The sequence below is a fragment of the Pseudonaja textilis genome, unplaced genomic scaffold (genome assembly GCF_049901715.1).
Source record: "Pseudonaja textilis isolate UNSWEBS1 unplaced genomic scaffold, rPseTex1.2 PTEXCTG311, whole genome shotgun sequence".
Taxonomy (NCBI): Eukaryota; Metazoa; Chordata; class Lepidosauria; order Squamata; family Elapidae; genus Pseudonaja; species Pseudonaja textilis.
Window position 1 is genome coordinate 1 of NW_028262597.1, and position 11,857 is coordinate 11,857.

Sequence of the window (11,857 nt, forward strand, 5' to 3'; positions counted from 1 at the left end):
TCTACTAATAAAGTAACAAACAGGGGATATATTACGTTCTCTGCAAACCCACCATCGACTAATAAAGTAAAAAAGGGGGGTATATTACATTCTCCACATACTCACCATCTACTAATAAAGTAAAAATATGGGATATATTACATTCTCTGCATACCCACCATCTACTAATAAAGTAAAAAAATGGGATATATTATGTTCTCCGCATAAACACCATCTACTAATAGAGTAAAAATTGTGATATATTACGTTCTCCGCATACCCAACATCTACTCATAAAATAAAAATGGGATATGTTACGTTTTCTGCATACCAACCATCTACTCATAAAGTAAAAAAAAATGTACCCATGGTAGCGGCACGGCTTTGAAAAGATCGTAATGGGAGTGGTTAGCCATGCAGCTGGATGCGGTATAGAATAGAATAGAGAATAGAATAGAATAATAGAATAGAGTAGAATAGAGAATACAATAGAGAAATAGAATAGAATAGAATAGAATAGAATAGAATAGAATAGAGAATACAATAGAGAATAGAAAATAGAATAGAATAGAGAATAGAATAAAACAGAACAGAACAGAATAGAGAATAGAATAGAATAGAATAGAGAACAGAATAGAGAATAGAATAGAATAGAATAGAGAATAGAATAGAATAGAATAGAAAATAGAGAATAGAGAATAGAGAATAGAGAATAGCGAATAGAATAGAATAGAGAATAGAGAATAGAGAAGAGAAGAGAAGAGAAGAGAAGAGAAGAGAAGAGAAGAGAAGAGAAGAGAGGGGGTGTCAATGGAACCCCCGGGGAAGGTGGGCTACAGTCCCCGCCCACTCTCCGGAGCCCCAGAGCCCCCTCCTGCAGGGGCGGAGCCTCCATAGGATCCTCCCCCCACCTTGGCCCCAACTGCCACTATTGGATGGCCAAAGCTCCGTTTCCTTCCGGGGGGGGTGTCTGTGAGGCGGAGGTGGGAGGGGGATAGTGAGGGAAAACCCTCCCCTCCCCTGGCCAAAAACACAGGGCCTGGTTCCTCCTGGTGCATCCGAAGTGAGTGCCTTCCTTCCCCCCCCACCCCCCAAAATATCAGGGGACTGGGGGGCTAAATTGGGCCAAAATGGTATAATGGGATGGGGGGCTTTTTAAAGTCCCCTCCCCTCCTGTAGATTAGAGAGAGAGAGAGAGAGAGAGAGAGAGAGAGAGAGAGAGAGAGAGACAGACAGATAGAAAGAGAGAGAGACATAGATAGGTGATTAGATAGATAGATAGATAGATAGATAGATAGATAGATAGATAGATAGACAGACAGACAGACATAAATGAATAGATAGATAGATAGATAGATAGATAGATAGATAGATAGATAGATAGATAGAGATAGAAAAATAGATATAGATATAGGTATAGAGAGAAAAATAGATAGATAGATAGATAGATAGATAGATAGATAGATAGATAGATAGATAGAGAGAGAGAGAGATAGAAATAGAGAGATAGATAGATAGAGAGAGAGAGAGAGAGAGATACATAGATAGTAAGCTAGATGATAGATAGCGAGAGAGAAAGATAGATTAGATAGAGGATAGAGGATAGATAGATAGATAGATAGATAGAGATCCATATAGGGAGATAGATAGAGACGGGTGATAGATAGAGAGAGAGAGAGAGAGATAGAGATAAAGAGAGAGACACATAGAGAGAGAGATAGACAGATAGATAGATCAATAATAGAGAGACAGACAGACAGACAGACAGCTCCCAATTCCTAACTAATTACTCCCAATTCCCATTCACTGTGTAACTGGCTGGACCGCAACACTCCTCGTTGTTGCTTTCCTCCCTTGTCCGACCCGGCCCGGAACGCTTCCCTCTCGCGGAGGCGAGGTTTAATGCTCCCAGCCATTTTAGGGGGGTTGCTTTGCCCCCATTCTTCCTCCCTCTCCCCCCACCCCACACCTTCGATTCCCCACCTGGAGAGGCCGCCGTCCCACCCCCGCACCCCCCTCCAACTCGCCCCTTCTGCCGTTTCAGCGCCAGGTGTCCGAGGGGGGGATCGCCGGGCCCCTTGTCCCGGACAAAATGGCTGACGTTCTGTGCCCTCCGCCACCCCCGGAGGAGCAGGAGAGCATCTACCCCTGGCTCCCCACCCGGGTGGAAGGCCGCGCCAGGCCCCCACACCAGCTAAGGTAGGCGTGTGGGTGCGGGGGGTAGGGGTGGGTGTAGATTCCCTTATGGAGAAAGAATGAAAGAAAGAAAGAAAGAAAGAAAGAAAGAAAGAAAGAAAGAAAGAAAGAAAGATTAGATAGATAGATAGATAGATAGATAGATAGATAGATAGATAGATATAGATAGATAGATAGATAAATGGATAGAGAGATAGAGAGGATAGATATAGAGAGATAGATGATATTCAGAGAGAAAGAGAGAGAGCGAGAGAAAGTTAGAGAGAGAGGAGAGAGAGAGTAAAGAGAGCTAGGTAGATAGATATAAGGGGAGATAGATAGATAGATAGATAGATAGATAGATAGATAGATAGATAGGTGATAGAGCATAGATAGATGGATAGATAGATTGATAGATGATAGAGAAAACTAGCTATAGACAGAGATAGATAGATGATAGAGAGAAATAGATGATTGATTGATAGAGAGAGAGAGAGAGATATTTAGATAGATAAGATGATAGAGAGATGATACAGAGAAAGATAGGATAGATAGAAAGGTAGATGATAGATAAATAGATAGATGATAGCTAGAGCATAGATAGATGGATAGATTGTTAGACAGATGATAGAGAGAGATAAAGATAGGAAAGATAGAAAGAGATGAAAGATGGATAAATAGATGATAGCTAGAGCATAGATGATGGATAGAGAGAGAGAGAGAGAAAGCTAGATATAGATAGATAGGTAGATAGATAGATAGATAGATAGTATTATACACCCTAATAATAATATTTTAATAATATGTATTTGTGTGTATGGATAGAATTATATTAATTATATTAATAATAACTTTTGTATAATATGTGTGTGTGCATATAGATGATAGATAGATAGATAGATAGATAGATAGATAGATAGAGCGTAGATAAATGGATAGAGAGATGATAGAGAGGAGAGAGAGAGAGAGAGATGATATATATAGAAAGAGGAGAGAGAGAGAAATATGGGTAGACAGATAGATAAATAGAGTCCACCCCGTATCCCGAACCCGGGAAGACCCCTTCATCTGTGAGTCCCCTGTCTCCTCCAGCCAAGGTACATCTCCACCTTCCATCCGTCTGTCCAGCGGGAGATGGAGGAGAAGAAGAAGGCGCCCTGCCAGACCATGGGCATCCCAAAGCTGCAGGTGCCCACCCCAAAGGACTACCTCCGGAAACACTCCAAGGAGCGCAAGGTCCCCAAATGTACGTTGGTGCGCTCGACTCTTCCTTTCGGTCGTGGGGTGAAAGGAAGTGGGACTCGTACCTCTTTCTTCCTCCGGTCGAGATCCCGGGGGCCAGTTTGAAGACTGGGGGGACTTTCCCTGAACTGGTTGGTGGTGGTGGGGGTTGCCAATGACATTGTGAAGTCCCCACTGTCCGGGCGCCGACCAATCCCCCATCCACCTATTTCAAATCATAAGTCTCCGAGTCCTGAACCCTTGGATTTATTAGGTGTGGCCATGATGGTGTTGGGTGGGGAACCCAGAAATTGGCTCTCCCTGTCGGTTTTTTCCCCTCGTCGGAAAGTCACCTAATGGCACCTCGCGTCCATCCAAGTCAGTTGCCGAGCTTTCAAAATTTGGACCGGGGGGGGGGAGGATGCCGCGCCGGGGCGTTCAGTGTGAAAAAAACAACTTTCAGTAAACTCGACGGAGGATCGTTCAGTGGAGTTGAAGTCCCAACACCCAAAGGATGCACCGTCACCCACTCAGGCTTTGTGTTTGGGTTTTTTTTGTTTTTTGTCCCATCACCCCACAACAGAAGGCACGTACGAGCGACCAAAGCGTCTCCCTGTCAAAGCCCAGGTGCCTCCCCTGTCCGACCGGCCGCTGATGGGCATCCAGAGCGAGAAGAACTTCAGCCATGCCAACGTGGCCGAAGCCATCATGGCCAGTGGTGAAGAAGCCCCTCCATGCCTGCGTCGACCAGCGGAGAGGGGATAAGTACCTCCTGGACGGATCCAGCCTGGTCCAGAAATACCTCAAAAAGAAGGTGCGGCTTCCCTTAGGGGGTGGGGTGGGGCCAGAGCTCAGGCTGGGGGGGAGGAGGGAGGAGAATAGGGAGGGGTTTTTGGGAGAAAAGGCCTCTCCCCCTCCCCTTCCCCATGTTTTCCTCCCTCTCCCTCCTGCTTGGCTTCCTACTCTGTGGAAGGCTTACGTCCGAGAGCTTTTGTGGGGGGGCACGGGGGAAATGGGTTGGAGGTTTGATGCGGCATTGATATTCTGGGGGGGGGCTCTTAAGTCACACCGAGGGGGCCTGGTGAGATGAGAGATGATGGCTCGATGGATGGATATAGATGACAGACAGACAGACAGACAGACAGACAGACAGACAGACAGATAGATATACAAATACAAATACAGAGAGAGAGAGAGAGAGATGATAGATAGATAGGTGATAGATATAGATAAATAGATAGATAGATAGATAGAGATAGATAGATAGATAGATAGATAGATAGATAGATAGATAGATACATACATACATAGATACATAGATAGATACATAGATAGACAGACAGAAGCCTGATGGTGGCAGATGAGATTCTGCTGAAACGTCGCTACAACTTTAAAAGCACAACTACTATGACATGGGAAAATACCCAAGCAAAGCCGAATGCCATAGATAGATAGATAGATAGATAGATAGATAGATAGATAGATAGATAGATAGATAGATAGATAGATAGATAGATATACAAATATACAGAGAGAGAGAGATGATAGATGATAGATAGATAGATAGACATATATACAAATACAGAGACAGAGAGAAATGATAGATAGATAGATAGATAGATAGATAGATAGATAGATAGATAGATAGATACAAATACAGAGAGAGATGATAGATAGATGATAGGTGATAGATGATAGGTGATAGATGATAGATAGATAGATAGATAGATAGATAGATAGATAGATAGATAGATAGATAGATAGATACAAATACACACATAGAGAGTGAAAGAGAGACAGATAGATATAGGTAAATAGATGATCGATAGATAGATATAGATAGATAAATAGATGATAGATAGAGATAGAGACTAGAGAGATACAGTTACAGAGAGAGAGAGAAATAGAGAAATAGAGTTGATTATGATAGATAGATAATAGAGATATGTAGATAAATACATAGATAAAGAGACATAGATAGATAGATAATGTGTGTATAATACACACACTAACATACACACACACACACACACACAGGGGGGATAAATAGATACAGAGAGAGAGAAAAATAGAGGTGATGATAAATGATAGATAGATAATAGATAGATGATAGCTAGAGATGGATGATAGCTAGAGATAGATGATAAATATAGATAAATAGATGATAGATAGGTAGATTGATTGATAGATAGACTAGAGAGAGAGAGTTAAATAGATATATATATATATATATAGAGAGAGAGAGAGAAAGACAAAAATAGAGGTGGTGATAAAGGATAGATAATAGAAATGTCTGTGAGTGTGTGTGTGTGTGTGTGTGAGAGAGAGAGAGAGAGAGAGAGAGAAGAGAAAGAAAAAGAAAAAAGAAAGAATAGAGAATGATAGACAAAAATAGATGGAGAGAGGTGATCGAGGATAGATAGATGGCAGACATGACAGCCTCACCCACACTCCCCCGGACCAGCATCGCGCTCCCTCCCACCTCCCTCCTCCTCCAGGAGGAGCCAGCGTGGAAAGAGATGGCCGATCGGCACCCCCTCCCCATCCGGCTGGCCAAGCGCCCCACTTCTTCCTCCGCAGGACTTCGGGGTGACCCCCAACTACATCCTGGGTTGTAAGAAAGAAGCTGCAGAGGAGCGCCAAGAGCGAGTGGCCGCTCGGCGGGAGTGCCTGCAGAAGAGACGCCTGACCCGCCTCTCCTCCCACGAACAAGAGGACATCCTGAACGTAAGTCGACGCCTCCCCCATACTTCCCCCTTGTTGGGATCCATTGCTCGAAGGCTAAGCGGTAAAGCACATGGTGACTGTGCACATGGTTTGATCGGTGGTGCTATGTATACAAAGCATTTCCAACCTCTAGTTATATACTTTACTTAGCATCTATACTTCCTTGGTGTCCTGTTCTCAGTTACGGCTAAGGAGTAAAGCACATGGTGACAGTGCACATTGTTTGATCGGTGATGTTATATATACACAGGATTTCCAACCTCTAGTTATATACTTTAGTTAGCATCTATAGTTTCTTGGTGTCCTGTTCTCAGTTACGGCTAAGCAGTAAAGCACATGGTGACTGTGCGCATTGATAGGTGATGTATTATATACACAGCATTTCCAACCTCTAGTTATATACTTTAGTTAGCACCTATAGTTCCTCGGTGTCCTGTTCTCAGTTACGGCTAAGGAGTAAAGCACATGGTGACTGTGCACATTGTTTGATCGGTGATACTGACATGAGATCTTCCTAATTGAAAAAAAAATTGAACGGGTTAGTATGATCCACGTTTTCTATCCTGGTGGATTCTCGCTGGTCTCTTGCGCTGTGGTTGCTCCTTGCGGACAGTTCATGACCCAGCTGGATGATATCATCAGGGCTAGAAAGGGGTAGGATGTGGATAGGAGGAGGAGGAGGAGGCGGAGGAGAAGAAGAAGAAGTAGTATGAGAAGGAGAAGAAGAAGAAGAAGAGGAGGAGGAGGAGGGGGGATGGAGGAGGAGGGGAGAAGGAGGAAAAGAGGAGGAGCCAAAGAAGACGAGGAGGAGGAAGAGGGAAGGGGAAGAGGAGGAGGAGGAGGAGGAAGAGGAAGAGGAAGAAGGAGGAGGAGGAGGGGAGGAAGAGGAGGAAGAGGAAGAAGAAGCAGCGGAGGGGGGATGGAGGAGGAGGAGAAGGAGGAGAAGGAGAAGAGAGGAGCAAAGAAGAGGAGGAGGAGGAAGAGGGAAGGGGAAGAGAAGGAGGAGGAAGAAGAGGAGGAAGAAGAGGAGACAGTGAGTATGGTCTCTGAGCTTCGTTGTTTCCTTGCGGACGTTTCATGACCCAACTAGGGAATGTCATCAGTGCTAGAAGGCAGGGAGGAGGAGAGGAGGAGGAGAAGGAGAGGAAGGAGGAAGGGGAGGAGGAGGAGATGGACTGGGGCACCCTTCCTCCTCCTCTTCCTCCTCCTCTTCCTGCTCTTCCTTCACTTCCTCCTTCTCCTCTTCCTCCTCCTCCTCTTCCTCCTCCTCTTCCTCCTCCTCTTATGCCTCTTCCTTCACTTCCTCCTCTTCATCTTCCTCCTCGTCTTCCTCCTCCTCATTTTCCTCCTGCTCTCTTCCTCCTCTCTCTTCTTCCTCCTCTTCCTCCCCCTCTTCTGCCTCTTCCTTCACTTCCTCCTCTTCTTCCCCCTTTCTCTCCCTCTTCCTCCTCCTCTTCCACCTCTTCCTCCATTTCCTCCTCCTTCCTCCCTCTTCCTCCTCCTCTTCCTCCTCCTCTCTTCCCCTCTTCCTCCTCCTCTTCCTCCTTCCTCCTCCACCTCCTCCTCTTCCTCCACTTCCTCCTCTTCCTGAGGATCTCACAGCTTCATAGTGCACCCAGCGGACGTTCCACGCCCCAACTGGACAAGGCGCCCTCTGTTTTTCCCTCCTCCGCGGCGGAGCACCGGGGTGGTGGTGTAGGGAGAAGGGGGGATGGAATCTCTTCGAAACGGACTCCGGACCCTCCTCTCTCTGTCCCCCCCTTCCCTGCAGGGCCTGAAGACCAACTGGGAGGACTTGAACAAGGACTTCCAGAGCCTCTCGGTGGAGATGACCACCATCCCGCAGAGGCTGCGCAAAGAGAAGTTGGAGTTGGAGATGAAACAGCTGGAAGACGACATCGGCGCGCTGGAGAAGCGTCGGTTCGTCTACGTTGCCGGCGAATAGGGGTCGACGGCCGAGAAGGCCGTGTGTGTGTGTGTGTGTGTGTGTGTTTGGGCTGCCTTGGAGGTCAACCTCCCGGGGTTCTCCCCAGATTGGGAGCGAACCCGACTCCAGTTGGACACCCCTCTCTCCTCTTTTGATAGTTCGATCACTTCCCGCAACCAGTTTCCAGTCGCTGCGGTCGGGCTCCCCTTCCCACCAAACTCCGTCCCCTCCCCACCGTCCGCGGTCAGCCCACAACTCTGGGGTGGGGGGCAGAGACCCCTTCTCCCCCCCCTTCCTCCTCCTCTCCCCCCCACCAGCGGGTCCTTGGGGTGGGCAGGTTGGCGGGGGGGACGAGAGTGAATTTCGGTGAAGCGGCTCCGAAGGGTTCAGATGCATCGGCCGAGTCTCCTGGGATTGGGCCAAGTTTGCCGAAGTCGGCGGCAGGGTTCTCCTCCCCTTCCGTTTGGCGAATTGGCCGAATGGCTAACGGGGATTCTCCGTGAATTTGGCGGATTTGTGGATCCTCTAACAAGGATGCTCCGTGGGTTTGGCGGGATTTGCTGAAATTCGATGAGGATTCTCCTTCAATTTAGCAAATTTGTCAAAGTTGTACAACGGTTTTCCTTGAGTTTTGCAAAATTGCTGAAATTCTACAAGGTTTCTCCTTAAAATTTGTGAATTTGCAAAAGTTCTACAAGGATTTTCATTGAATTTTGCAAATTTGCCAAAATTCTACAAAGTTTTCAAGGATTCTACTTGAAATTTGTGAATTGCCCAAAATTCTTCAAGGATTCTCTTCAATTTTGCAAATTTGGCAAAGTTTTCAAGGATTCGCTTTGAAGTTGCGAATTTGCCAAAATTCTACAAGGATTCTCCTTAAATTTCACAAATTTTCCAAAATTCTACAAGGATTCTCTTTAAATTTTTGCAAATTTGCCAAAACTCTACAAGGATTCGCCTTGAATTTTGCAAATTTGCCAAAGTTTTCAAGGATTCTCCTTGAAGTTTGTGAATTTGTTCTTCTCCAAGAATTATCCTTAAAATTTGTGAATTGGCCAAAATTCTACAAGGATTCTTCTTAAATTTTGCAAAGTTGTCAAAGTTCTGCAGGTGTTTTTGAAGTTTGTGAATTTTCCAAAGTTGTACAAAGGTTCTCCTTGAATTTTGCAAATTTCCCAAAATTCCACAAGGATTCTTCTTAAATTTCACAAATTTGCCACAATTCTACAAGGATTCTCCTTCAATTTAGCAAATTTGTCAAAGTTGTACAAGGATTCTCCTTAAAATTTGTGAATTTGCCAAAATTGTACAAGGATTCTCCTTCAATTTCGCAAATTTGCCACAATTCTACAAGGATTCTCCTTCATTTCGCAAATTTGCCAAAATTCTACAAGGATTCTCCTTCAATTTTGCAAAATTTGCCAAAAATTCTACAAGGATTCTCCTTCAATTTAGAAAATTTGTCAAAGTTGTACAAGGATTCTCCTTAAAATTTGTGAATTTGCCAAAATTGTACAAGGATTCTCCTTCAATTTCGCAAATTTGCCACAATTCTACAAGGATTCTCCTTCAATTTCGCAAATTTGCCAAAATTCTACAAGGATTCTCCTTCAATTTTGCAAAATTTGCCTAAAATTCTACAATGATTCTCCTTCAATTTCGCAAATTTGCCAAAATTCTACAAGGATTCTCCTTCAATTTTGCAAATTTGCAAAGTTTTCAAGGATTCTCCTTGAAATTTGTGAATGGGCCAAAATTGACAAGGATGAATTTTCCTTGAATTTTGCCAAAGTTGTTGACGTTGTTTACAAGGGTTCTTGAATTTGGCCAAGTTGCCAAAGTTGTGAAACGGTTCTTTCTACGTTTTTAAATAAAGCACCTGACTGACCCACTGTTATCGGTGTGTGTCTGCCTGTGTGTGTGTGTGTGTGCGTGCAAATCAAGTCTTCGATTCAATTCAACTGAACTCAACCCAACCCAAGACTTCAATTCAACTCAACTCAACCCAACCCAACCCAAGACTTCAATTCAACTCAACTCAACCCAACCCAACCCAACCCAACTCAACTCTCCAATTGAACAATTGAATTGGAAAAAGGGAAAAATGGAAAGAGAGAGATAGAAAGAGAGAGAGAGAGATGGAAAGAGATGGAGAAATGGAGATGGAGAGAGAGAAAGAGAGAGATGGAAAGAGAGAGAGATGGAAAGAGAGAGAGAGAGAGAGATGGAAAGAGATGGAGAAATGGAGATGGAGAGAGAGAAAGAGAGAGATGGAAAGAGAGAGATAGAAAGAGAGAGAGAGAGATGGAAAGAGATGGAGAAATGGAGATGGAGAGAGAGAAAGAGAGAGATGGAAGAGAGAGAGATGGAAAAAGGGAGAGAGGGAAAGAGAGAGGGGGAAAGAGGGAGAGATGAGAGATGGAGAAAAAGAGATGGGGAGAGATGGAAAGAGAGAAAGGAAAAGAGATAGAGAGATGGAGAATAAGAGATGGAAAAGGGAGAGATGGATAGAGATGGAGAAATGGAGATGGAAAGAGAGAGAGATGAAAAGAGCTAGAGTGGAGAGAGAGAGAGAGAGAGAGAGAGAGAGAGAGAAAGAGGGAAAAAAGAGAGAGGAAAATGTAAAGAGAGAGAGATGGACAGAGAGAGAGAAGTGGAGAGATGGAGAGAGAGAGATGGAAGGAGAGAGAGAGGGGAGAGAGAGATGGAGAAAAAGATGGAAAGAGAGAGATGGAAAAAGAGAGATGGAATGAGATGGAGACACAGAGAGAGAGATGGAGAAAGGAGGAAAAAAGAGAGAGGGAGATGTAAAGAGAGAGAGATGGAAAGAGCTGGAGAGATGGAGAGAGGGAAATGGAAAAAAGAGATAGGGAGAGATGGAAAAAGAGAGAGATGGAAAAAGAGAGAGATGGAAAGAGATGAAGAAATGGAGATTGAGAGAGAGATGGAGAAAAAGAGATGGAAAAAGATGGAAAAAAGAGAGGGAGATGGAAAGAGAGAGAGATGGAAAGAGATGGAGAAATGGAGATGGAGAGAGATGGGAAAAGGGAGAGATCAAAAGAGAGAGAGGGAAAGAGGGAGAGAGAGATGAAGAAATGGAGATGAAGAGGGATGGAAAGGGAGAGAGAGAGGGAAAGAGGAAGAGATAGAGATTGAGAGAGAGAAAGATGGAGAAAAGAGAGGGAGAAGGAAAGAGAGAGAGCGATGGGGAAGAGCTAGAGGGTGAAGAGAGAAAGAAAGGAAGGGAAAGATGGAGAAGAGGAGATGGAGAAAGAGGGGGAAAAGAGAGGGAGGTAAAGAGAGAGGGATGGACAGAGAGAGAAATGGAGAGATGGAGAGAGGGAGAGATGGAAAGAGTTAGAGAGAGGGGATGGAGAGATGGAGAAAAGATGGAAAGAGAGAGATGGAAAAAGAGAGAGCTGGAAAGAGATGGAGACTGAGAGAGAGAGAGATGGAGAAAGAAGGAAAAGAGAGAGAGGGAGATGTAAAGAGAGAGAGAGCGATGGAAAGAACTAGAGAGGAAGAGAGAGAGAAAGAGAGAAAGAAAAGAGAAAGATGGAGAGGAGGAGATGGAGAGGATGGAAAATAGGGGAGAGGGAGATGGAAAGAGAGGAGAAATGGAGAGAGAGAGAGAGATGGAGAAAAAAGATGAAGAGGGATGGAAAAAGAGAGATGGAAAGCGAGGAGAGATGGACTCAGTGTCTGTGTGTGTGTGTGTGTGTGTGTGTGCAAGGAACAGGGCTCTCCACTCCAGCACATCCCCTCCCCATCTATGAACAGAGCCAGGCATACCCCCTCCCCTGCACCCCCATCCCTGCAGTCCAGGAG

General features: G+C 44.8%; 1 pseudogene; it reads left to right on the forward strand.

Moving 5' to 3' along the window:
* The first annotated feature begins 3,252 nt into the window (after nt 1-3,252).
* LOC113453583 (enkurin-like) lies at nt 3,253-8,047 on the forward strand (annotated as a pseudogene).
* Nucleotides 8,048-11,857: the final 3,810 nt, after the last annotated feature.